General features: G+C 43.4%; 1 protein-coding gene across 8 annotated transcripts in view; it reads left to right on the forward strand.

Annotated features, from left to right (window-relative positions):
- Positions 1–4,940: 4,940 nt before the first annotated feature.
- MICAL3 (microtubule associated monooxygenase, calponin and LIM domain containing 3) overlaps positions 4,941–27,830 on the forward strand; it is a 197,410-nt gene continuing 174,520 nt past the window's right edge. For 3 of the 8 annotated variants that reach the window (XM_059184306.1, XM_059184308.1, XM_059184309.1), the window contains exon 1: positions 4,944–5,113. The gene's annotated coding sequence lies outside the window, so the exon portion shown is untranslated. Of the gene's footprint in view, positions 5,114–27,830 lie in introns of all 8 variants that reach the window. The other 5 variants (XM_059184305.1, XM_059184307.1, XM_059184303.1 and 2 more) reach the window with 4 other exon arrangements.

Consider the following 27,830-nt stretch of genomic DNA (forward strand, 5'->3'; position numbering starts at 1 on the left):
ACTAATGGTGACACATTTTACAGCTGAAAAAATTTCTATGCATGGATTTGTCACCCATTTCAAAGTTATAGTGTATAGATTTATGTGTTATTTTGAGCCATCTGTTCCACTACCATTTTTATTGGTTCAGGTAAAATGACACTGAGTTTATCTGAGCTCTGATCATTTGAACAAATTCTACTCTGATTTTTCTATCATTTTTCAGGGATTTGGGAGAAGGGTTGTTAAATGGAGGAAAAGGGAAACACTCATTTTCCTGTTTAGTTTCAGGGCACTTGGAAGGAAAAATATATATTCACCACTTTTTTTTTTTTTTAAGATTTTTAATTTATTTATCTGACAGACAGAGATCACAAGTAGGCAGAGAGGCAGGCAGAGAGGAAGGGAAGCAGGCTCCCCGCCGAGCACAGAGCCCGATGCAGGGCTCGATCCCAGGACCCCGGGATCATGACCTGAGCCGAAGGCAGAGGCTTCAACCCACTGAGCCACCCAGGTGCCCCTATATTTACCACTTTGATAGGTAAAAATACATTATAATAATTGAAACAACGAGATGTTCTTCATCTGTTCAACTGACAAGGATTACAAAAGAAGAGAAATGCCCAGGATTGGTGAGGGTTCAGAGAAATAGCCCCTTCATAGCTTACTGGTGGGAAAGTAACTGGTGTAAACTTCCTGAAAGACAACTTGCCAATATATATGGAACACTTAAAAATGTGCATGACCTTTGACCAAGGAATTGTGTTTCTAGAAATACTAGGAAATAATCATAGCATATATAAACATTTATATATGTGGATAATCTTTGAAGTTACATATATAATGGAAAATTGGAAATAATCTTTATGACTAAAAAGAAAATCTTGGTTAAATAACTTAAAGTATATTCATTTAAAGTGCAGTCACTTAAAGTCATGTATTAGAATAATATTTATTGGAATGGGAAAATTCCTAGTCTATTGTTATGGAGAAAGTAGACTGCAGAGGAGTTTGATTAAATTTTGTTTAAAAGATACATACAAGGGGCGCCTGGGTGGCTCAGTGGGTTAAGCCGCTGCCTTCGGCTCAGGTCATGATCTCAGGGTCCTGGGATCGAGTCCCGCATCGGGCTCTCTGCTTGGCAGGGAGCCTGCTTCCTCCTCTCTCTCTCTGCCTGCCTCTGTGCCTCTATGCCTACTTGTGATCTCTGTCAAATAAATAAATAAAATCTTAAAAAAAAAAAAGATACATACAAAAAAGACATGCACAAATACACAAAGAAAATACAGGAAAAATACATGGAAATAGTAACAGTGATAAGCTGTTAAGGGTAATGAGTAATTTTAACTTTTTGTAAGTCTCTGTATTAAAAGTTTTTTAACAATGAACATGTATTACTTTTGAAATCAGAATTTTTTTTTCTTAAAAGTAAGACAGAATTTAAAAAAAACTAAGACAGAATACACCATAATTCTTTGGCCAAATCATGGGTTGATATTATCCCCCCCCTACTGTTTGGTACATGTCCTGTTATTTCTGGGTACCCTCCATTTTTCCACCTTCCTCCCCAATACAGAGGCCATCTCCCCCACTCTACCCTTTCCCAGAAGCCTGTCCAGTGCTCTTCATCCTACTCTAAAGGACATGCTTTCCGACATGAGCTTGCAGTCAGCTTGGGAATGGAATCCTGTCACATAATTTGAGGAGTTTGGGCTGACCCATTCCTCACCAAATGAATTTGATGTTTATCTCCCTCTCCACTTGGAGAGTACAGGCTTCATTTGCGATCAGTCAGGAAAACCCCACACAACCTGACAGTCCTTTGCTCCTGGTAGGTGCCCACTAAATGTTAGAGTGCATAAAGGAAACACTTAGATAAACAGAGGTTGTTTTTTTTTTTTAAAGATTTCATTTATTTATTTGACAGAGATCACAAGTAGGCAGAGAGAGGAGGGAAGCAGGCTCCCCGCCGAGCAGAGAGCCCGATGCAGGACTCGATCCCAGGACCCTGAGATCATGACCTGAGCCAAAGGCAGAGGCTTTAACCCACTGAGCCACTGAGCCACCCAGGTGCCCCAGCAGTGGGAGTGAAAATTAACTGGACTGACTAGCCCTGGGCCAGGCAGAGATGGAAACAGAAGTATTGCCTTCAGAATTATCAGGCTTAGTTTTCTTGATGATATTAAAAGTTTACTGGCTCCCACATCATTTTGCGAGGTGGTCCACCCCTGTGAGGATTTCTGCAGTTTAAAAAGAATGAGATCATTAGCCCAGCTTACATTTTCAGGGCTGTGTTACAAGTGTCAGTGGAGCAGAGTACTTTACTAAACAGCAACTAGGAAACTTCCCAGAATCTGTAAGCAGCAGCAGCCCTGCACATAGAAATCCCTTCCTCCTGGGCGCAGGGCTGATTGTATCTCCAGGTACTTCAGGCAGTGGTGGGGGTTACGGGCAGTTTTTGTTGCCCTTTGCTACTGAGTTTGCCAGGTGTGTCAAAGGCATAATCTCAGAGATAGAATATAAACACGACAGTAGAGAGAAAAGCTTAGTGCTTCTCACTACTTGTAGAAGCCTTCCTTGACTTGTTTTCCACCCACTGTCAGCACTGGTGCCCTTCTCCCTGGATTCCATGCTGGGGGGTTTGCTGTTATTTTTTCCCGTGTTGCTTATAAATTGCTCTCTACTGGTTATATGTGAAAAGACTGTGTTCACTCAGGGAGCAGGGATTTCAGTGGGGAGAAAATGACAACTTGGAAAACCAGACTTCATTATTGAACACTCTTGTCACCAGAGTTAAACTGGTCAGCATTTCTGAGCTGAAGTTTTCTCCTCACTGCAGACAAACTGCTCGTAACCTTCCTGACATGGTTATTTTGAGGCTGAAATGGTATTATAGGTATAGACATGTAAAAAATGATATAAGTGTATGACATTATCTTTTGAATGGAATGCTGTAGCTTCTTAAGAAATAGGAGATAGTGGGGTGCCTGGGTGGCTCAGTGGGTTGAGCCTCTGCCTTTGGCTCGGGTCGTGATCTCAGGGTCCTGGGATTGGGCCCCCTCAAGCTCTTTGCTCAGCGGGGAGCCTGCTTCCTCCTCTCTCTCTGGTACGTCTCTGCCTGCTTGTGATCTCTGTCTGTCAAATAAATAAAATCTTAAAAAAAAAATAGGAGATAGTATTGCACTATGGGTTTGTGAAGGTAGAAATGACAGACCTCAACATGTGTACTTGGGCAAATCAGCTTCTTTAAGGCTCATTTTCTCTCCATAAAACAGGAATAATAATAGCACTTCACAGAGTTCATGTGATGGTGAAATGAAATTATACATACAGAGCATTTCCCAATAGTACTTAGCACATAGTAAGCATTTAATGAACGTAAGCAGCTGCTGCTGCTGCTGAAAATGAATGAGAGAGGAAACTATATTAATAAAAATTGCATACTGGGGCAGAAACTCAGGGTTATGGTGGCACTGAGCAGAAATGGGAGCTCTATAAGCTCACAGCTTCTGTTAACTAACCTGGGAGTTCAAGGAGAGACTAGACTTTCTAGAACTCACTGAATAATAGTTGGAAGATGAGTTGGGGGTGGGGTGGGGCCTGGATAGTGGAGCTATTAGAAAAGTATCCCTAACACCTCATATAATTTGGAAGAAGGTTGAGTGGATGTAGGATGAGCAGATGATGGAAGATTGAAAAGTTCTGAAAAATAAAGGTGGAGTTGGTCTGAAGTTTGGTGGCCAAAATGTTGGTCTAGCTGCTGGTATAAAGCTCTAAAATTGAGCAGAATAGGCCCCCAAGGGCTGTTTTCAAGTCTTGAATTTGACGTGTAGTGTGACTAAAAACAGAATTAGCCATGAATAGTTGAATGGTATGCCAGACACTTCAGATAGTGCTTCAGCCACTCTAATGAGAACTGCCCAGTGAGCTGTGTTGCTAAAAGTATGGATTCTGGACGCTTCAACAGGTGTAGTAATTACGAATTGAAACTTTTATACTGTGGAGGAAGAGAGAAGGAAGAAGAAAAGGTGACTCTTGTAAGAGTAGAAATTATGAGATATTTGTAGGGGGGAGTAGAGAGTTGGGGTGTTCACCACATATAAGAAAAATGCTTTGCTTTAAGAGAGGAGGGACAAAGAATATTGAATGTGTCTTTACACAAGATGGAGTCTATAGTGTTTGTATAATGTGTACTTTCAACTAGAAAGTGTATGTTCAACCAACGTTTTTTAAGATGGGGGAACATACCGAAAATTGAAGAATATATATAAATACTGGCAATCCCACGCAAAGGATTATAGGACCACAAAATATGAAAGGACCATCAAAGATCATTTCTAGTTCAATATTGTCATTGGATTAGATGAGGAAACGGAGGCCGAGAGATACAGAGTAACCTATCCAAAGTCACACACATATATCTGGTGCAATTCTCTCCATATCTTGTTTTAACTCTCTTACCCCCAAATTTGAGGAGCCCTTAAATTGTTTCCCGTCTGGATAAGATCAGGAAGAAAATTCTGGGTTTGTTTTGTGGCGGCTTTTGAGGGAAACAAACAAGTTCCCTTTAAACGCATCCTCTCTTCTCCCCATCTGGCAGGTTTGATATGCCCACCGCGTTTTTCCATTGGCCATTTTGTGTGGTTCCTTGCGCCCTTCCAGGATTCCCAACCAATCAACTCCTCCCTTTCTCACTTGGGCTGTGCTTTGAGGAATGTACCATATGGACCGTGCGGGGGGATAGAGAGGAGGAAGGGAGTGGCGACAGTCTATTTCTTTACCTTTTGCATATACCATTGAGGTTCTGGCAAAGCCTGAGCCTGCAGGTAGCAACAACGCCCTGAGGACGGGAACCACGTACCAGTTTCAGAGGCGCACTTAGATCTGTCGCCCCTGAGACTGGGGTCCTATAGCAAGGGCTGAAGGGCCGCAGCCCCCGCCCTCCCATGTGCCCGCCCAGCCTCCGGCGGCGGCGCCGCTGCTTCAGCTGCGGCCGCTGCTGTTGCCCGCGCGGACGCTGCGGCTGGCGCGCGGGGGCTGCGGCGCTGCGGGGCTGCGCGCCGGGAGCGGGGCTTGGCGACCCGGGCCGGCCAGGGGACGCCGGCGCCGGGGGACACACCAGCATGAGGCGAAGGTGAGGACCGGGGTTCGAGACCTAGACCGGCCCCAACCGTTCCGTGGGGGCCGCATCCCACCCGCGCCCTGAGCGCAGGGTTTCCGGGGTCCCCAAGGGTGACTCCAGAGCCGGCGAGAACCGCGACCAGACCTGTGGCTGAAGACCTTACCCGGGGTAGCCGGGAGGGCTCGGGACCCGCCGTGGACGCCTGGCGCCTCCTTCTGGCGGCCCCTTCGAGCCCTTTTCCTAGCGGGGCGGCGGAGTGGACGAGGAAGCTCCTCCTCGCGCTTCTCCGGCTCTCCCGACCCCTGTCCTTGACCTCCAGGAGTTGGATGTTCGGTCAAGTGTGGCCTCGCGTGCCCAGGAGTTCCAGGGGAGGCTGGCATTGGGGAAGCCAGGGGATTGGGGAGGCTTCCAGCGTCTGTGGGAGTGGGAAGGAGAGTGGCTGGGACTGAATTTTCTGAGGAAGCTTTGGGGGTGGGGGCGAAGATCTCTTATCTTAACCCAGGAGTGGTGGGGTCCCGAGGCTTGGAGATGGGGTGCGTTCTGCCCTGGCGCCCAGGCCCAGCCTCCGGGCCATTGGCCTTCCACTCGAGCTGGGGTATGGGACTCCTCTGTTGCATCGTGGCCGGGCTAGTGCTGGCTTCCAGGGCGGTAGGTCCTGTCTTGATCTGGAGTCTAACAGATGCTGAGTGTGGATTTCTGGGTCGCTCTGGGCAGGTGGCCATGAGAACCATGAAGTGCTTTTGCCTTTTGTTTTCTTAGGGTAGTGGTGGACTGGGTGAGATGATGGCAGCCACGTACGTCACTTATCTATGAGCCATTCCCCCTTGCCTAACTGCCTTACAAGGTGATAGTGTTATTGGAGGTCTGTGTGATACAACTGTGAATTCCTAGTTTAAAAACCACCTGGAGGAGCCCTTACACACATCAGAGACTTGCCTTGTGTTAGCAGAAAACCAGACGTAGTGATAGTCTTTGCAGGTTCTGGCATGGATGGTAAACTAGTCATCACAATTGTTTGTTGGGCCCCTCAGGCAAGGCCTCTACCTTATCCCATTAAGGGGCATGGATTAGCCCTATGTCTTGGCTGGTTTTTTCTCCGGAGGTTTAATTCAGGGAAAGCGTTTCCAAGAATCCATGCAGATCACAGTTACTTTCTTTTAATGTTGGTGTTTAACACAGACATTAATTAAGGTTAACATGAAGTGCATTAATGCAGAGAATTGTGAACATCAGAACATCAGTATTTGGTCCCATTTGACACTTTGCTGTGTGGGCAATCATGTAGGATGATGGTTTGTACCCCAAGGGTGAGAATGAGTTGGATTTTTTTTTTATTTATTTTTTATTTTATTATTTTTTTAAGATTTTATTTATTTATTTGTTTGACAGAGAGAGAAATCACAAGTAGGCAGAGAGGCAGGCAGAGAGGGGGGGGGGGGAAGCAGGCTCCCTGCCGAGCAGAGAGCCCGATGCGGGACTCGATCCCAGGACTCCGGGATCATGACCTGAGCCGAAGGCAGCGGCTTAACCCACTGAGCCACCCAGGCGCCCCAATGAGTTGGGTTTTATAGTGAGAAAGATATCTTATTTTGCATTGTTGCTGCTAGCAGGGAGGCTTTGCCCTCTCATTACCTGACCACCCAGATGCCAACTCATTATTGTGGTTGCTTTCTTCCTGTGAGCACATCTGTAAAGAGCCTGGAAGAGAGTAGTATACATTCTGGGTTTGATTGTCAAATGTACTCTCAGGTCAGAAATTTGGCTCAGATTGTTTTAGCCCTTAGTGAATTCTTTCTTTCTTTCTTTCTTTTTTTAAGTTCTTTTTCTTTTTTAGAAAAGAAAAAAATTATTTTGACAGACAGAGATCACAAGTCGTCAGAGAGGCAGGCAGAGAGAGAGGGGGAAGCAGGCTCTCGACCCAGGGATCATGACCTGAGCTGAAGGCAGAGTCTTTAACCCACTGAGCCACCCAGGTGCCCCCCCTTAGTGAATTCTTATTGTGCTCTATGTTTTAAACATTTTTGAGCTTTTTTTGATAGTATATTAAATAACTGCAGTTAATTCCAGAATTATAGGAAAAACGTGGTTTGAGTATTCCTCTTGCAAAGAATCTTTAGGAATGTGGACCTGGTTCCTATCCAATTTACAGAGAAGGAACTAGGGTTTGGTAGGACCCTAAGTCGAAGGAGTGAGAGCAAGGCTGGCACTCAAACCTGGGCTGTCAGATCTCGAAGTGTGTGCTCTTAAATCCCAAGCTTTAGTGGTGACTAAAGGGCAGATGTCAGTCCCTAACTCTTGTTGCTGGTGCCTCCCTGGGGCCTGATGGCGCTGTGATCGTACTGGGCCTTTATTTTTCATTGATGTAAAGTTTTCACACCCTGGAATTTTTCTCGAGCCGGGGGCATTCTTCTAGCCAGGTGTAGGGTTGCTACTTTAGAAAAAATATTCAGAGCCAAAAAGGCATCTATATTTGGAGAGTAGGAAATACTTAATAAGACCAGAAGGTAAGAATAGGGACAGAGAGAATCAAGGTGGTTTGTGGGCAGGAAATTTGTGATTTTCTAACCCCGGGAATATCTTTACTACCCAGGCTTTTTAAACTTAGGCTGTGCATTGAAATTGTAAACTTGGAGACAGGGCAGCACTGGGCTAAAATCTGTGTAGTAAGGCTCTCAGTTTCTCGTTTAGATGGCAGAGTTGAAATTCTGATTCCTTTCCAGGCTTTAGCTTCTACAAATAATGCAGTAAGTTATGGGAATGATGGGGATATTGTTTGGAAATTCACCTAAACTCTTTGTGGACTTCCCCTTCCTTTCATGCTTCGCTCGCCCATCTTCAGTTCCACTTTTTCAGAATTCAGCTCTGATCCTATGGAGTTGGAATGGTGGAGGGTGTCAGGCTCTGTGATGTTTGGGATATACCAGTGGATAGAACATCCCTACCCCCGTGGGCTCTCTCTGCTGTACATGACTTGCTGTTGTCATGGTTTGGGCTTTAGCTGTCTTTGGATAAAAACTGGGGATGGAGGACAGGGAAACCATCACCACAAACCCTACAGTTCATTGATTTGTCATTGTGGAGTCAGAATTTCACAGAGAAAACTGCCAACTGCCACAATTTACAGAAAATGAACAGTGGTGATAATCAGATTACAGAAGGGTGGTGAAGTAGGACTGTTGGTTTGTACCTTGCTGAAAAGGAGAAGAAAGGCAGGAGTTTTTGGTAAGTATTAAGTTTTGTGATAAGAACAACTGGGTCTCCCTGCATCCTTCTTGCGTGGCTTGCTCAGTGTCTATCACAAGAAGGGAGAAACGAGCATGTCTTGGTGTGTGAATGGAAGTCAGGAAAGGAGTCTTTCTGCATTATATAGGTCTACAGAGGTCTCTTTAATTCTATCTCCAATGAAGGATCTGGTTTGGTTAACTCTGGAAGGAGAGAGACAGCCGAGTGGTTAACTAGTGGCTTTATTGACTTCTTTACTATTTTAAATAATAACTGAAAGGCACAGTGAAACTTTAGTTCCAGCCTTGTCCTCTCTTCTTCCCTGCTTTTTTTCCGTTGTTGATTTACATAAGTATGAAGGAAGGCTGAGTTTGGGGAAGTCTTCTCTTTGTCAGTGTTGGAACCTGAGAAGAGAGGAGGGGCAGAGTATCCATCTGAGGGAAGATCAAGAGTAGCAATACTTCTAGCTTCTGTAGCCCCTCTGGATTACACAACAAACCTTCAGCACAGACTGCTCCCAGCCTACAAAACTCTGACTTGTGAAGGTCCCAGCTGCACTCTTCCCTGTCTTCCCCCCAAGCTTCACCCACCTTCACCACCAAAGCTGCCTTTGATTGAGAATTGTTGGGTTTGTGAGTGGAAAAGGAAGAGAAGCAGGGAGAGTAACACAAGGATGATAATGATGTTGGCACTGGTAGCAGCAGCAGACACTTAGAGACAATTGACTGTGTACCAGGCTCTGCGTGGATGAACTCATTCAGTCCTCATAGCAGCTGTGGAGGGTAGATGCTGTTCCAATCCCAGCTTTCTGCATGAGGAATTCAAGGCCCAGGGAGTAGTGACTTATTGAATGTCTCACTTAGTGGTGGAGACGGACTGCGTATTTAGGTATTTGGTTCCAGATTTGTGCTCTCATGGACCAGTTAAGGGCAGCTGACTTGGGTAGACTTGTACCTAAGAGTTTTCTCTGGCCTGAAGGTCGCCTTTTCTCTCTTACAACCTGCCTTCCATTTTTATATTTAACCCCCTCTTTAATAATCTGAAATGCTATAGGAGAGATGCATTTAGGTTAAGTGGTATATTCCTTTAAAATTCGGACAGAGACAGAGAAGGTAATTCTGAAGCATGTAGAGGGGCCTAGGTGGGCTTCCAAAAAGGATACCTAAGACAGTGTACAGAGTCTTCAGGGACCCAGAGGCTGGACGATGGGATCTAGAAAGAGTACTCATTATAGCACTGCTCCCAGAAAAGATGAGGAACCTTTCCTTTCCCACCTCTACCTTTTTGCTTGGCATGGGTTGCTGATTCCCGAGACCTAGAACGTGAGCAAATCCTCTCACTGCCCTAGCTCAACTACTTTATGGATGATTTTAGTTTCATTTTCTAACTTAATTAAATAAACTAGTCTTGGGTCTTCACCATGTTTGGAACAGAACCTTTTACCCAGTTTGGTCATAACTGGTTAGGGTCATTTATTTCCCTGTGAAAAAGGAAAAGGGAAGTATTGTGACTAGTGGCAAGGACATGTGTCATTTTGTTTCCAAACAGGTTTTTCTCAAAACCAGACTTGCAGAGGAAGGGGGAAAAAAAATCAACCTCTGCCTTTGGCATTTTAAGCATCTTTAGACAAGTGAGTCCTGTGCACAGTTAGGTAGTAATACTTACTGAGTGTTACTGTGGGCCAAATACTGTGCCAAATGCTTTAATACACACACACATCATATCTAGTCTTCAGGTAGACACTCCTATTTTATCATAGGAAAAATGTTCCAGAGAGGGTAAGGTCCATAAACCCAGTAACTTGCAGAGGCTTGATGACTCTGAATCACCTCGTTGTAAGGAGCGAAAGGAAGAGAAAATGGCGAAGAAAAAGACAGTATTGGGCAGGGGAAAGAAATTCATAAGATGGCATCATGAATCAGCCCCCAGTATTTACTGTATACCTCAATGTACAGTAGGTGTACTGGATGGGGCACCAAGAAGCCTATGAATTCCAACCACCCTTGGGGAGCCAGGGAACAAAGAAGTTTCAGAACCTAAGAGTATTAGGTTACACTCTGGGACTTGGTTTTAGTATGGATTTATTGAGTGATTACTATATAATAAAGCAAGTGCCAGGTATTAAAACAATGTCTACCTCCGAGAGGTCACCAGATTTCTTAAGGCAAGCTGACTTGAATCCAGAAAACCATAGTGTGTTATTATAAGTGAATTCACTGGCCAGAGAGCCCTGCATGTGGAGTGGTGGGGAAAATTTATACTTACTGGCAAAATATTTCTTCTTGATTCAGTTTTGTTTATTTCATGCACATAAGATTGAGAATTTCTGAAATTTATCCACCCCTGTGGCTATTGTTTCTGGAATGTTTGTGTTTTAGCAAACAGAGGATCTTTTTGCAGGTCCTCTCTTGAGGATCAGCTCTACACCTTGGTTGCAGGAAAGACTGGGGCCACCTCCCTTTCCTGCAGGTTGCCCTTAGATCCATCACTACTGCAGATCTGTTGGGTTTGGTGCGCTTGTCCTTGCACAATCACTGCTCACTTGGAGGTATAGGTCTACTCCAACACACCAGTAGCCTTGCTAAAAGAGCATATTGCTGGGCTGTGCCCTTTCCAGGTGTTCTAACAGGTGTGAGAGCAGTCCTGAGCACGATGATGCTTTACCAATGCTTTGGGAATTAGATCAGACCATCTATTACCATCTACTACTGTGGCTCCTTTCTAACTCTAAGACCATATTACTGTGCCAGCAGTGACCTGGGCACCCAGTGGTAGCCTTGTAGTGATTGGTATCCGCCAGCCCTCCTACTCCTCCTCTTCCTTCCATATCTTCTTGTCATGTGCTATATTTGAAAGCTGATATATTGTGGAAAAGGCCTAAAGGGGCTTCTTATTGCTTGATATGCTTAGTGAGATTGTTTTTGTTCGTGTTTTAATCTTTTATAAGGCCTTTGGATCACTATGATCAGGTCCATTCAAGTAGAAAGTACATACATCTCCTGGACATTAAGTTGACCCAGTTTGGTAATAACACTTAGCATCCTTCACATGCTGCTCATGAAAAGCTCTCTCTGTCCATGACCAGTGGCTCAGAGAAGGGTTCATCAGTTTAAAGGTATCCCTTGCGTTAGGCATACTTGATGTATGGAAATTGTATTGACCTCCAAAATATAATAGTGTGTGTCTGTACTTCTTAGCTTCAAATTTAATTCTTCACAGTAAAGGAATTTTGCAACAGAATTCTCTCTCTAGGAATTTAAAATTTTACTTTTTCTGTGTACAACTTTTTCACGCAGTCTGATCTTCCACCATTGGTGGAAATAACTGCATCACTTACCTGCTGGGACCCTCCCCAACCCCCAGTATGCATGCAGCTGCAGAGCCACGGAAGTTACTGGGCTCGCCTTTACAGGTTCCCAGGCCTATCACCCCGGCTCGGTGTGACAGACAGAACCAGATGCTGTTATGGCCATCAGTCAGGGCATATCCTGGCACTGCCTGGATGGCCAGCTTTGGCTTATGCACAATTCAGTTGCACACCAGGATTCATCTGGACCATCTCTGTCTGTGCTGCCTCACTCGACTCCATGCGCACTTTTCTATCATGCTTGTCTCCAGGTTATTTCTGCAGGCTTTCATGAGGCCCAAATGCTTGGCCAAAGGTGATAGGCAAGAAAATGCAAAGTGAAGTGTAGATTGTTCCTGGCTAATGGGCCAAGGGCTTTTGGCTAAAAACCTTGCATACATTGAAGTATGGGACAAGTGGGAAAGGAACTAATATATCAGGAGTCTACTTCATAAAAACACTTGATGACATAATCTCCTTTGATTCTTAAACAACAGTTAAGTATATGGTACCCATTTAACAGGTTGGGAAATGTGAGACTCAAGGAAGTGAGATGACTTGCCTGATCGATATCTCTCATTTGGTGAATGGTGGAGCTAAATTAGATTAAAAAGACCAAAATGTGGAGTGGTTAAGATCATGAACACTGGAGGGGCACCTAGGTGGCTCAGTCAATTAAGCATTTGCCATCAGCCCAAGTCATCCTGGGGTCCTGGGATCGAGCCCCACATTGGGCTCTCTGCAGAGCGGGGAGTTTCCCTCACTCTCTCTTTCCCTCTTCCTGCCACTCTGCCTACTTGTGCCCTCTCTCTCTGTCAAATAAATAAATCTTAAAAAAAAAAAAATGAACATTGGAACTAGACTGTTCTACAACATTTACTAGGGTGTGTGACTTTGGGTGTGTACTTTAACCTCCTTGGGGCTCAGTTTCTTAATCTGTGCAGGGGCACAACAATCCTATTCACTTTATTTGGTCATAAGCATGTGGAATTCTGCCAGGTACCTATTGAGCATCCTATTTATTAGCTGTACGGTTAGTGACTGTTGCTTATGAAACTTGGAGCTAAATACTGAGACACTGGGTTTCTTCTCCTCCAGGGACAGAGCCTGTGTGGGTTCATGCTTAATATCAAAGTACCCCCAAATGCCCCCTGCTCTCAACCATTAGCAACTATTTAGACTTCCTGGAATAATTTGTTCATTAATTTGTCATCTGCTGGGCTCTTCTTCCTCCTGTTGCACTATGCTGGGTATTAGGGCAGGGCACAGATTTGTGGAAATGTATGAACTTACCCTGTTCTTGATGAATGCATCTGCTTCAGAAGATACGGTATAATTGTTAAAAAAAAAAAACGTCTGGGGGAAGAGGAAAGAAAAGCAATGACGTACCAAAGTGGCACAGGCAGGTGACTCCAATTGTAAGGACAATAACCACAGCTGACACTTGAATAACATGGTTTTGAACCGTGTAGGTCCACTTACATGCAGCTTTTTTTTTCTTTTCCTTTTTTTTTTTTTTTTTCTGTAAGTGCATTCTGGTACTACAGATGTATTTTTCCTAGGATTTTCTTCATAACATTTTCTCTGGTTTATTTTATTCTAAGAATATAGTGCATAATGCATATAATATACAAAATATGTCTTAACTGTTTATCAGTAAAGCTTCTGGTCAACAGTAGGACACTATTGGCTAAGTTTTGGGAGAGTCAAAAGTTATACACAGATTTTCAACTGTAGGGAGATTAGCACCCTCAACCTTCCATTGTTAAGAGTCAGCTGTATTGTCCATCCTGCAAGTTAGATGGTACTGTATCGTCCCTGCTTTGTAGATGAGGACTCAGAGATACAAGTGTCTTGTCCAAGGGCACACAGCAGGTGAGTGGGAAGAGCCTGGGGTTGGTACCCTAGTTGACACTGACTCACCTGGGCCCGGTCATTGGTAAGATCGTCCAGGTGCTGCTGTGAGCAAAGCTTGGGTTGAGAGTGAGCAGGATGCCTTCCCAGCAGTGAGGAGGCCAGCCTGACTGGCTTGCAGTTGAGTTCAGGGTTTGTGGACTGCTGTGCCACGTTCTGTCTGGGTGTTGGGAGATGAGTAAGACATGTTCTTTGCCCTCTTAGAATTGTGCTGTAGCTGGGGAGACAGACACACAAATAGATGATTTCAGTGTAGTGTGGTAAGAGCTGTGATGAGGGTAAGTATAGGGTGCTGTGGAAGCCAAGGGAAGGGAACCAGGAAATGCTTCCAGAGTCTTGAAAAGGTACGCTTAGCAGCTGAAGGCAAGAAGAGTTTTCTAAAAGGCAGAGGGCGGCATGAACAAAGGCATGGCCTTTGTGGGATTTTCTTGCTAAAAGCAAGTTTATTCACCTGTTCTGATGGATACCACGGGACCAGGTGAAGTTTACAGGCAACACTAGAGGTGTTGGAACGCAGAGTAATAGTGTGGAAATAGTGTTTTGTGTCCATTAATCTGGTGGAGGCAGGAAAGATGAAAGTCAAGCAAGACCACCTGTGGGAGGAGTCGGCAAACTTATCTGCAAAGGGTCAGAGAGTAAGTATTTTAGGTTTCAGTGGGCCATGTGGTCTCTGATGCAGCTACTTAGCTGCTGTCATAGTAGGAAAGCAGCCTGGTGGGAAAGCAGCCGCAGACAGTTAGTAAACAAATCCGCATGGCTATGTGCCAACAAAGCTTTACTTGTGACCCTCCAAATTGAATTTCATAAAATGCTCACATGTCTCAAAATAGTCTTTGATTTTTCTCCCCTGAGCCATTTAAAAATATAAAACCCTTCTTTGTTTGCAGGTTGGATTTGTCCCACAAGTCCTGGTTTGCCCACCCTGAGTGATTGGTAGTAATTCAGGTGTGACAGGACAGGGAACTGAAATAGGTAGTTGGCAATAGAAATAGAGAGGAAGGGACTTGGTGCCAAAGACATTTTGGAAAGAGGACATTGATTAGATGGAAGAGATAAGGGAAGAGAAGAGCCCCAGATGAGGCTGAAGCTTCAGGTTTTGTGGCTTCCCACCCTCTTTGGTAAAATTGGCCCCATTTTTCATGTGCTGAGAATATGACTTGATTCGGGAGAAAAACCCGAGAGCTTGACTTGATGATGCTAGAGAAGAGCCCAGAGATAGCGGCTGCCTTATGTGATCCCTAACTTCTGTCAGCATTGTTAATTGTTCCAGTTTTTTCCCCAAGAGCGTCACTGTGCCAGACTCCTCTGCTGCCTTGGCCTCTGGGTGCTTTAGGTGAGAGATGGCTCCAGCTATAACTGGGAGAGCATGGGCACCTGTTTGACGGGGCACAGGTGAAGTTCCTTTGTTGGAGAACTTCCTTTTATATACTTTCACACAGAGAAGTTGCAAGAGCAGCCACCTTCTATCTGTTACCTAGGTCTATTAAATGAGATTTTAATAATTATTTACATTCTGTCCCATTCGCTGTTTTATTCTCTCCCCACTCTTCTCCCACTTTTTCCTGACCCATTTGAAAGTTGGTGACATTCTGCCCCCTTTGCCACTAAATACTTCAGCATGAATTTATCAAAGAAAAGGTAACCACAGTGTGGTGGTCAACATCTAATGGTGGTTTCTGGAGCTAACACACCTCTAATAGCTGTTACTCATAGACTATCTGCCATATGTAAGGAATGATGCTGTCATTCCCCTGACAGTTGCAGACACAGACACCTACCTGGCTTTGGGGACCCACACTCCCTGCAGTAGCAGTTCTCTAGGACTCATGCTTGGGCTGGTCCCTGGGTTTCTCCAAAAGGAGAAGCAGCCCCAGGGCTGCAAGGTCACTTGGTGTCTTGAGCTGCTGAGCTGCCGGAGGGCAGGCACTTTACTCCTGCCATTTCCTGATGCCTTCATGAGAAAGCTCTTCTCTGAAATGGAGCACAGCTGCCACAGCACCCAAACTCTCACTTACGGTTACAAACATATTCTTTTTCTTGGCTTTTTTCTCTTCCATTGCTCCCCAGCCTATGGAAAATGATTCTTTTAGAGTGGATTTTGTTTCAGGCTTGATTGGGGTGGAGTGGGGGAGGAATTAAATTGGAGTCATTTATTTTGGGAATAAAATGGGAGGGAAAACTATATTATCTTTTCTGGCTTAGAGCAAAAGGGGATTTTCTTTTTTCCAGACTGAAACCAGAAATAGGGAAATACTTGATGCATACTCTTTAGTTCCTTATCAGTAGTGATAGCTTGTTGAGTTCCATGGGAACTATGGAAAAAGGAATCTGGAAATTCTGCCCCCAATGAGAAAGGAATAAAGGGAAGGCTTTTATCTTAGTGTAACATGGGTGTCTCATTCCATTTACCCAAGTTCTGTATGACTTAACTGAATGCTTGGTCTTTGCCAGTGTGGATGTGATTGGGACCCTTCACTGTGTTCAGTCATTACTGACCTTCAGAGAGCCCATTCTTGAAATCCAGGACATCTGAAATCTGAGAGTCAGGAGTCTTCAGAGCCTTAGATCTGCGAGGCCTTGTGCTGGCCTTGGGGTGGGGGGCGGGTCACAAAGGAGGATGAAGGTGTCAGGTGCCTCTGCATTCCCTCATCTCCCAATCTACACGAGAAAACCTTGACTCAGCTGTTGTGCAGTTAGCTCAAGTGAATCACTTAATGGTTCTGTGTCACGGTTTTGCCATTTGTAAAGTGGAGAGATACTGTCTCTTAGCCATTTAGAGGGACACCCTGGAGGGGCACCGGGATGGCTCAGTTAATTAAGTGTCTGCTTTCGGCTCAGGTCATGATCCTAGGGTCCTGGGAACAGAGCCCCTTGTCAGGCTCCCCCCCTCTGGAGGGTGAGGGGGTTGGAGGGAGAAGCCTGCTTCTCCCTCTCCCTTTGCTCCTCCCCCTGCTTGTGCTCTCTCTTGCTCTCAAATAATTAAATCAAAATTTTAAAGGAGCATCCTGGAGATAAAATTTGAGTATAACATTTGCAGGTTTGCTTGGAAACAAACTACGAGTACTATTTACATGCTGACATTTTCATAGGAGCACCCTTACTTAACACAGGTGGAGGTTACTGCTTACCACTAGTATAGGAGGACTGATGGTCACAGATGTCCAAAGCTGCCCTCACGGGATCTGCTTGTCTTCTTTGTGGTTTATGGAATCCACAAAGGCAAGGCAGGCAGATTCAGTAAACAGTCATTTAAAAGTACTAGGGACATACAAAGAGGGTAGAAGTCACAGGCTCTGTTTGTGGAGTTCACAGTTCATCTGGGAAGTCAAGATAAATAGTAAAAGAGCAGTTAGTGAACAGCAAGCAAATACAGAGAATCCATGTATGTAAACCATATATTCTGCTGCTCAAAAAGCAGTGGGTATTATTCCCTTTGCTCCCTGTGCTCTAGCTTCTCTGGGTGTCGTGCTGTTCCTTGGACATCCCAGGCATGCCCTGCCTCAGACCTTTCCCCAGACTGTTTGTTCTCTGTGAAGCAGGCTTCCCTACGATGTACACAGTTGACCTCCTTAGTCTCTGCCTGCCTTTGGTCACATGTTACCTTCTTTATGAAAGCTACTCATGCCACCCAGTCTGAAATTTCAGTGTGTCCCCAGTATTCTAAATTCCTTTCATCCTGTTTTTTCTTTTTTACCAGAGTACTTAAACCACCCTCTAGCATGTTTTACTTCTGTTTATGGAGAGGCACAGTAGCCTGGGCTCTGGGACCAGACCGCTTTGGTATAAGTCTTGGCTTCACCACTTATTTCTTATGTGAACTTGGGTAGATTATGGAACCCTTTTAGTCTTAGTTTCCTCATTTGTAAGAATAATACCTAACTCAGAGAATTTTTTTGAGCATCAAATGAATTAATATTTATTGAATGCTTAGCCTAACACCTGTCATGGAGTAAGCACTATATGAGTGTTTGATGAATACAGTTTTTATTGTCAAATGAAATTGCATGAGGTCACAGGGCTTCATCTGTTTTGTCCTCTAATGTATCCCTAGCATTTAGAATAGGGCCAGGCAGGAAGAAGGCAGTACGTGCATGTTCAGTGAATGAAGAGGTTGTGGAGAAGTTGGTCTGGAAAGGGGAGTAGTGAGGTGTGGGCAGCGTTGTGGATGACAGGCCAACCTGGGATCCCATTCCAGCCAGCTCTGCACTCTGTAATCTTGGACCAGGGTCTTAATCTCTCCAAGGCTTGAGCTCTCATTTCCCTTGCAGAGTTGTTAGCAGAATTAAATGAAAGAATATGCATTTAAGGGCCAAGCACGATACTGGCCTGGCTGGTAGCAGATGGTCCATAAATGTTCTTTTCCTTCCTCAGCACCCCTGGAAGAAGTGAGTCAGTGAAGGAAGCTGGTTGTTAGGGAGGAGCAGGGGAAATCCTGAGTTTAGGTGCAGAGAAGAGGAACAAAAACAAGATATTCGATAAAGATGTGACCATCACCAACACGCTGGACTGAAGTGCTTAGTTAGAAGGGGCTGTTCCTTGTCAAGCTTTGATGTTAAGATGAGAAGTGTAGGGTTTTGTTTGTTTTGTTTTGTTTTTTGTAACTTTGTTTTGCTGCAATTTCAGAAAAGTGCAAGCATAGTGTAAGGAACTCTTTTTTACGCAGAACCATCAGTTTTCATTTTGTACCATTTGCCTTTCACATTTTTCTTTCTCTCCATATGAATTAAAGACATTGTATTCCTTGTCCACTAAATAGTTAAGTCTTTATCTCCTAGGAAGAGGAATATTCTCTTAGATTTTTGATAGGAAGCTTTAGGTTCTTAAATAGGGTAGTGGCACTCTGAAAAGTACCTGGGGAAGATGGGCTAGAGCCTGATGAGCAGGCAGTTTAGGGTAACTTCCCCTGGTGGATAATGAAGACATATTGATGAACAGAAATGTGAAAAGGGAGATAGACCTAGGAGATATATAGGGAGTCTTGGGTATGTTACAGCTGGGGACGAGGTGAAAATGATAACCAAGGGGAAAGGAGGGCTCATATGTAGCAGGGCTGCTGTCTGGGGAGGAGAGCAGCATGCATAATATGAAAAAGCAAATTCAGCTTTATTTTATGCTTGGGAAAATGAAACCTCACTCCTGGCTTTGTTCATGTTATTCAGTCTACAGAAGATAAAGGTCCACCAAATCCTGGCTGATGCAGTAGAGTCTATCTCCTACAGACTTAGAGGAGCAGCTGTGACAGGCTTGTATTGTCAAAGGCATAGAGATACACAGTGTGATCTGAAGGACACTGCAGTTGCTGAGAGCTGGGGAAGTACTTTAGGCTTTGTTTGCCATGAAAATAGTAAGTAGAGATGAGCATTCAGATAGTCCGATGGAGATCTAGGAGTTATTAGTGACAAAGACAGTTGATATTGTGTGGGGACAATGATGAGAAGCCAGGGACCAAAACCAGCTTTGGTGAAGTGATCTACAGCGAACCAAGGAGAGGGACGATGACCAGAGAAAGAAACTTAAAGGGAGGGTAACAACATTGATGTAAAAAGAAGTAGCATTTAGGAGGACCCAAACTGAGCTAAAAGAGATCCAGGGAGTCGGTGAGTAAGCTCCCAACAGTTCCCAATGCCAGCCCAGTACCTTCTGGGGCCTGGAGATACTTGCTGGACTGTTTTTTCCAGAGTAGGAGCCAGAACTCATGAGCTTTAAGGAACACCCTGTGAATAATGCCACCCAGGGTGCTAAACCAAATTAGACTGTTAAAGGATTTTAAATTAACTTCCCAGTGCCTAAGTGTGTTGTGGAAGAAATCTCAGGGAGAATTTATCAAAAATATCTTACTTCTGGGCGCCTGGGTGGCTCAGTGGGTTAAGCCGCTGCCTTCGGCTCAGGTCATGATCTCAGGGTCCTGGGATCGAGTCCCGCATCGGGCTCTCTGCTCAGCAGGGAGCCTGCTTCCCTTCCTCTCTCTCTACCTGCCTCTCCATCTACTTGTGATTTCTCTCTGTCAAATAAATAAATAAAATCTTTAAAAAAAAAAAATATCTTACTTCTGAGCTTATACTAAGTATTAAAAGATCTCCTTGAAGATAATGTGTTACATGGAGCATTCTGCTACTCTCTCTGGCATTCAGAATTCTCAGGTACAGTAAAATCTTGTTATAGGAAAGTCTTGATTCCCTCTAGAAAAGCAGACTCTTAAGTAACTATTAGAGATCATGCTTTGTTTCCATGAATATGCATGAGTGCCTTTTGTGTACTAAACACTGGGAATATAGTAGGATCATGGCCTGCCTTTTCAGGAATTTTGCAGGTTGGTTGATAAGTACAGCCATTATTAAAAATTTTATAAACTTACAATTGAATATATTAAAAACAAGGGTAATAAATACTCAACATTCATCTCTTCCTCATTAATTTAGCACAAACAATGCTCTGTGTTTCTTCTATCCATATGGTTGAGATACTCTGTAATAGGTGAGCTATGGTGCATTTCTTCCCAGCTCAGCGCCCATGCTAAGAGATGTCAAGTTGGTAGCTTGAAATTGACCATGATGGGAGTATATATTCCATGGAAACAAACAGCACTAAAAACCAGGGCCTGATTTATTATTTTGTTCATTGCCTAAGAAAGTGATGGAGAAAATGTTAACATTTGCTGTTCAAACCTAGTGTTGTTTTTTTCCTAAGATTTTATTTTATTTTATTTTTTAAAAGATTTTATTTATTTATTTATTTATTTGACAGACAGAGATCATAAGTAGGCAGAGAGGCAGGCAGAGAGAGAGGAGGAAGCAGGCTCCCTGCTGAGCTGAGAGCCTGATGCGATGTGGGGCTCGATCCCAGGACCCCGGGATCATGACCTGAGCTGAAGGTAGAGGCTTTAACCCACTGAGCCACCCAGGTACCCCCTAAGATTTTATTTTTAAGTCATCTCAGCACCCAGTGTGGGGCTCAGACTCACAGCCTCAAGATTGAGAGTTCCATGCTCTACCGACTGAGCCAGCCAAACTTAGTGTTCCATGTCTAGAGCTATTTTACTGTGAATTAATATGAGAAATTGATGAAATATTCATCTAGTGTTTGAAAGCTAGGGTCCAGTTCAGCAAGGAAGTTGCTCATATCCTGTTTGATATACATACATCTTTCTTGTATTGTTCCAATTTTATTTTACTCCTTAAAGTAAAAGAAAATATCAACATTCACCTATTAGTTGAATCCATGAGTTGGTTATAGATATATGAATTAGACAAAAATCTGTGACAGCAATCTGTAAGAATCAATTGGCTATATGGAATTTACAGTAGAGAGTATTATATATTTTATTACTATATACTTTAGTATATATTTATTACTATTCTGTATATTTTGTTGTATGCTATACATTTTTATATCAGTAAAATTTATTATTAAAATTATTGAAATTTATTATAAATGTAAATATATGTTCACATAAATATACCTGTAAAGACATGAGCATGTTTTGGGGAATAGGCGGTTAAGCAATTACCAGCACCCCACCCTAGTCAGTTAAATAAACACTGCCTTCATGGTGTTCGCAGTTTAGTGGGAGAGACAAGTGTAGTCACAGAGATACTTAAGTCTGTGAAGGACCTGCAGGAAGGATCAGTGCAGGGTCCAGGGAAAGTGTGGGACAGAGTACTTCATCAGGGCTGGAGTAGGGAGGTGGAAAAGGCCTTCCAGGGAAAAGGATACAGAAGTTGAGCACAGACAGCTGGCAGCTGGGGAGTGGAGGAGGGCCTGGGGCAGAGTGAACAGTTTAGGCCTGCAGGAGGTTTGTGGGCTTGAAGAGTAAACTTGAGACTGAAGCAGAATGATAAGAAAGAAGGAGAGGGCAGTTCTGGAAAGAAAGGTGGGTGTGGACCACATTGTGTGGGTGCTTGCTGTAGATCATGTGAAAGTCGTGGTAACAATTTAAGGATTCTGCTTTTAGGCTGTTTGGCAACTGAGATGCCAACATTATTTTGGCAGACTAATGTGGTTTAAGAAATAAGAAAAAGAGGCATTAATAATATTTTTATTATTCTTAATAATATATGCATTATAAAAATAATATATAATATATTTTAAATATTTTTTTGTGACTAAATACTTAAAGTTGACAAATATGAATTATCCACTTATTATATGTAGGACTTGGTGCTAATGGTTTTCTTTTTTTTTTTTTTTTTAATTTTTTTTATTAACATGTAATAAATTATTTGCTTCAGGGATACAGGTCTGTGAATCATCAGGCTTACACAGTTAACAGCCCTCACCATAGACACATACCCTCCCCAATGTCCATAACCCCATCCCTTTCCCCCCATCCCCCAGCAACCCTCAGTTCATTTCCTGAGATTGAGTCTTTTATGGTTTGTCTCCCTCCCCAGTCCCATCTGTTTCATTTTTTTCCCCTCCCTACCCTCCCATCACCCCCCCAAATTCCTCAGGTGCTAATGGTTTTCAAGGAGACAAATCATTAACACTGTCCTTACCTACCAGGAGTGTGTTGCAGGTGGGGACGAGCAGAAACACCTACAATTAACTGTAGTATAAGGTGGCTTTAAATAAATGCTGTGGAGGAAGCAATTAATTCTGATTGTAGGATAGGGAAGGCCATATGGACAAGGCAGGATAGTTAGTTTTGCAATAATTTATTTGGGGGACCCCAGGAGAATATCCTGCTTTTGACCAAAGACTTTTACTGTCTCTATTTCCTGATTTATCCCCATTACCCACTGCCCTGGAGTTTCAGCTTACATCATGAATGCCAGTTCTGCCTCCAACCAGGCTGCTAGAGAGGGACCACATCCCAGACTTCCCTCCCATTACTTGGAGCATCTGACCAGGAGCTCATGTTATGTGCTTTCAGAAATATTTGTTGGCTTTGTATGTTCATCAGCAAAGCATCTTAGAATCCAGGTTTAGAAGAAACTTTAGACTGAAAATATCAGCTTCATGTGCAGGGGCTGTCCTGGGCTGGAGAAGGTGGTACGGCAGGGCTCCTGGCTTCTCTAGGCTGGGACTTGTCTCACGGAAGTCACTGAATGCAGTGGCGAATTCCTCTAATGAAATCTTTGGTGAAAGACTCAACATTTCTTTCTTTTCTTTTTAAGATTTTATTTATTTGACAGACAGAGATCACAAGCAGGAAAGAGAGGCAGGCAGAGAGGGAGAGGAGGGAGCAGGCTCTCCGCGGAGCAGAGAGCCTGATGTGGGGCTCGATCCCAGGACCTGATCATGACCTGAGCCAAAAGCAGAGGCTTTAACCCACTGAGCCACCCAGGCACCCCAAGACCCAACATTTCTATTATCTTTATTTAACCAACATTTATTGATTACCTACTGTGTGCCAGGACCTTGAGCTAATAACCCTTGTTCTCAGTTGGGTTTTTTTCTTTTTTTTTTTTTAACAGCTTTATTATATAATTCACATACCATTCATTTCATTCATTCAGATTATACAATTCAGTGGTTGCTAGTGTAATCAGAGAGTTTATAACCATCATTCCAATCAATGCTAGAACATTTTTGTCATCCCCCAAAGAGGCCGTCTACCCATAGCACTGACTGTTTACTTATCTCCAGTGCCCCTCCTTCTAGGCAGCCACTAGTCAACTTTGCTGTCTCTGTAAATTTGTTATTCTGGATATTTCATATAAATGGAATCACACAATATGTGGTCTTTTGTGAATAGCTTCTTTCATTTAGTATAGTGTTTTAAAGTTCATCCTTGTTGTAGCATGCATGAGAATTTTATTCCTTTTTATGGCCAAACATTCCATTTTATGGATAGACTCCATTTATCCATTCAGCAGTTCTGCTATGGGCTATTTTGAGTAATGCTGCAGTGAATGTTCATGTACGAGTTTTTGTGTGGACATATGTTTTCATTTCTCTTGTTTATTTATGTACCTAGGGGTGAAATTGCTGGATCAGATGGTAACTCTGTGTTTAACATTTTGAGAAAGTGCCTACCTATTTCCAAAAGTAGTTGCACTATTTTGCATTCCTACCAGAAATGTGTAAGGGTTCCAGTCTCACCACATCTCATCCCCACTTTCTATTATCTGTCTTTTTTAGTATAGCCATCGGGGTGGATGTGAAGCCCTATTTCATTGTCGTTTTGATTTGCATTTCCGTAGTGGTTAATGATTTTGAGTGTCTTTTCATGTGCTTATTGGCCATTTGTGTATCTTCTTTGGAAAACTACCTATTCAAATCCTTTTCCCATTTTAAAATTTAGATTACTTTTTATTATTGAGTTGTAAGAGTTTTTTATATATTCTAGATAAAGTTCCTTATCTGATACACAATTTACAAATATTTTACCCCATTCTGTGGGTTGTCTTTTCAGTTTCTTAATGGTATTCTTCTTGCTTTGAAGCATAAAAGTTTAATTAATTTTGGTGAGTCAAATTTGCCCTCAGTTCTTGAGTAAACCCAGATTTATATGACAGATTTCTATGCTTTCAGGTATTTGTTATATTTAACAAGTCTTTGTTGAATAGTTTATAGCCAGTTTTATAACCTTTAATACTTGCAACTTCTTAACGTGGTGAGATTTATAGCTTTTATTTATTTTTTAAATTTTTAAAGATTTATTTATTTGAGAGAGAACGCGCACAAAGAGTGAACATGTGAGCACGTGCTCATGAGCTGGGGGGTGGGGCAGAATGAGAAGGAGAGAGAGAGAGAGAGAGAGAGTCCAGGCAGGCTCCGTGCTCATGGGGCTCCATCTCACAACCCTGAGGTTAATGACCTAGCCAAAATCAAAAGAATTGGTAGCTTAGCCAACTGAGCCACCCAGGTACCCCTGTTTTAGCTTTTAGAAACTTAAAACCCTCTGAAAGCAAAGACTAAGGCATATAGACTGTTTATAGCATTTTAATCACCATATCGCTGGTAAAAATACAGCCATAGGCTGATGACTACTGAACCCATTGGGGCCAGGCTTCTGGGAGTAGTTGGATGTTGAACCGAAGAATATTGAGATTGTATTTAAGCACAGGCCAGGAAAATGGAGCATTGTTATTTCCTATTGTAATTTTAACTCCTTTGTGTTATCTAACAAGATTTTCGGCTATATTTACTCTATAAGGCAAGGCATTTAATAATAAGAAGTCCATCTGGGTTATGTAAATATGTTAACAGAGTGAAATACTTAAACTACCTTCTACCTGCTTCCCTACAGAATATTTTAGTTGTCTACCTTCTGCTTATATCGTTCAGACAGGACTAAAGACGTTTTACTTTCATAATAATGTTAGTTCTGTTGCCTGTTTTATTTGTTACCTCCTCTGAGCCACCTAGCACTTCCAGGATGGTATATACTGTCTCCTGTCAATGAGGGAGCAAGCTCAGGGGGCATGCAGCAGGTGCTGTTTCTTGTCCAAGATCACATTCCTCCTAGTAGGTAGGAATGCTGGGGTCCCTTTGGGGGGACATACTGGGGATTACTTGCAAATATGGTATTTCAGAGCCTCATTTGTTTTGTATCCCTTTAGCTCTCTTTATAAGGTATTTCCCTTTCTAAGTTTGGATAAATGAATGTGTGAAGTTTCTTCCTTTGCATGTAATCTGAATAAGTAGGTATAAATCATGCAGCTGGGGGCTGGGAGTGTGTGGAACATAAGAACAAAAATATGAGAGGGAGAGGACACCTGATTAATAATCAGGAATAGTGGAGAAGACAAGAAGTTCTGTCTTCCCATCTTCAAGAAAGTAGTGGGAATTTATGAACTAGGAAGTGAATCAAGTAGGCTGTAAGGCAATTTAGATTCTTAGGCTTGTTCACTTCTTGTTACCCTGAGGTATCAGAATGCTTGGGTGTCTTTAGCAAGTGCAATTTTGAAACAAAGCCTGGTTCCATATTCCTACTTTGAATTGGGCTGCCTGGGATCAAGTGGATTATAGTGGGTGATGATACTATCTTAGATTGCTCTAGCCTTTGTCTTCCATAGAACCATGCCATATGGTTTTGTGATTACAAGGTCAACCTGAGACTGACAGTTCTTTCAAAGAAGTCACTCTCGGAATGTTTTTGAACCTGTGACACTTTGGCCTCTTTGCCTACTTCATTCTTAGTGAGGGCAGATACTTTGATGATGGACATGATGTGGTTAAGACTCCAAATTTGGACTGCCTGGATTAAGTTCCATCTTTTACTACTTAGAACTATGTGACCTTGGGGCGCCTGGGTGGCTCAGTGGGTTAAGCTGCTGCCTTCGGCTCAGGTCATGATCTCAGAGTCCTGGGATCGAGTCCCGCATCGGGCTCTCTGCTCAGCAGAGAGCCTGCTTCCCTCTCTCTCTCTCTGCCTGCCTCTCCATCTACTTGTGATTTCTCTCTGTCAAATAAACAAATAAAATCTTTAAAAAAAAAAAAAAAAAAAACTATGTGACCTTGAGTATATTACTACATTTCTATCTCTTCACCTATAAAATGTGTATATTAGTACCTATCTCATGGAACTTTGGAGAATTAAAGGAAATCCTGTGTGATGTTCAGAGAACAGCATACAGTATAGTGCTCATCACATAGTAAGCACACATTAAATGTTAGCTGCTATTACTTGTCTTTGCTGTTGCTGTGAAATGACCAAAACGTTAATTTGGACCCAGCTTTTGTAAATAAAGTGGGCAGTTAGGTTGGGTAGCAGTATTTTTGGTAAAACATGAAGTGTGAAAATAAATAGCAATCTCTGTAGTTCCTATTTATTAAGCACCTCCTGTCTGTTAGGCCCTATAGTGTAGGCTCTTACTCATACTTCCTCAGTTAGTTCTGATGGTGGTCATGCAGGGTGGTTGATCAGCATTGTTGAGGGACATGGTCACAGTTCGACAGCTGCTCAGTGTGGAGCAGCTAGTCTTGGTCACACAGCTCTCAGAAGCCGGGCTTTCTCTTGACTATACTGTATTGCTTCCCTTGTCTCTGTTCACCTTGGCAGCCAAAGTAACAGGAAAGTCTTTATTTTCCATGAGCCTGTAATTTTGGTTATGCACACAAGCCATAGCCCAGAGGGAGGTAAGATTTCCAGGGTATAACTTTTTTTAGGTGAGTCTTTTCCATTGTGATGATTGAACAGTGAGGAGAGGAGGACCTCGGTCGATCTGTCTTTTAAAAAGGCCCATGGTCATCCATTTCAAGCCAGGTGGCTATTAGTTCTCCTGGCACTCACAGCCTTAATTAACTGCCACCACTGGCTGGGGGATGAATGTGGAAGGGGGTTCTTGCCCCATCCTCCATGGTCATAACATATAGGTCTCAGGATGAGTGCAGGGTCTGGATGACCCTTCCTGTGTCCTGTCTCTCTTTGGAAGGAACATGGGCTCAGTTACATATTCCCTAGAAATAAGTCTCTTATCAGATATATGATTTGCAGAAATCTTTTCCCATTCTCTAGATTGTCTTTTCACTTTTTTGATGGATGTCCTTTGAAACCCAGCATTCCCTTGCCACCCCTCCATTTCTTGTCCACCCCCTGCCCTGTTTCCCATAAGGTGAGGCTTTGCAAGCGTTGGGATGCCACAACATGCAAAAGAAGGTAGTAGCACCCACTCCCTGCCACCCACATACACTTCCTTTCATTTTAAAATAACACAACCAAAGAAGAGTTAAGATTAAAGACCCATTGTTAAGTAGGCATGGAATAAGAGTGAAGTTCTGCCCCAAAGAATCCGAGACTGCAGAGAGTGGTCGAGGGCCCAGCGCCGCCTGATGTGGGCAGTCCAGGTGAGCTGTGAGCTGAGCGCAGGCGCAGCCTCCCTGGCGCTAAGGGGCGGGGCCACAGGGCGGTTGAGCCGCAGGTATGTGCTGGTGGCACAGGGGCTGCCCGGGGAGTGGAGCATGGTAGGTTGCTTTGGGTCTGGCACTGCCAAAGACTACATGGGCTGGTGGTTCAGGTTACAGTTGCTGTGGGAACTGTGACCTTTGAGTTTCCTGGCTTATGCATGGAATTTCAGTTGCATAATACTACAACAACTTGGATTTTTTCCCCCCTTCTTGCCGTTCTTGACATTTAATTTTTTTATCCCAGTGAATGGGATCCATAGCTCTTTGCCTCTCCTTCCCTTGGGGCAGACAGTTTCACTCACTTTACTTCTCCTGCTTCCTCTGAGTGTGCCAGGGAAGAGAGTAGCCTTGGCCCTTGGCCTGTGAGAATCTTCCTCTTGTCTCCAAGCAAGGCCCTGAGGTTGGGGTGAGCCGGCCTGGAGCAGCCTGTGTGGGGGACTGCTGTATGTTTTA

This window comes from Mustela lutreola, chromosome 8 (assembly GCF_030435805.1).
Source record: "Mustela lutreola isolate mMusLut2 chromosome 8, mMusLut2.pri, whole genome shotgun sequence".
NCBI classification, from domain to species: Eukaryota; Metazoa; Chordata; class Mammalia; order Carnivora; family Mustelidae; genus Mustela; species Mustela lutreola.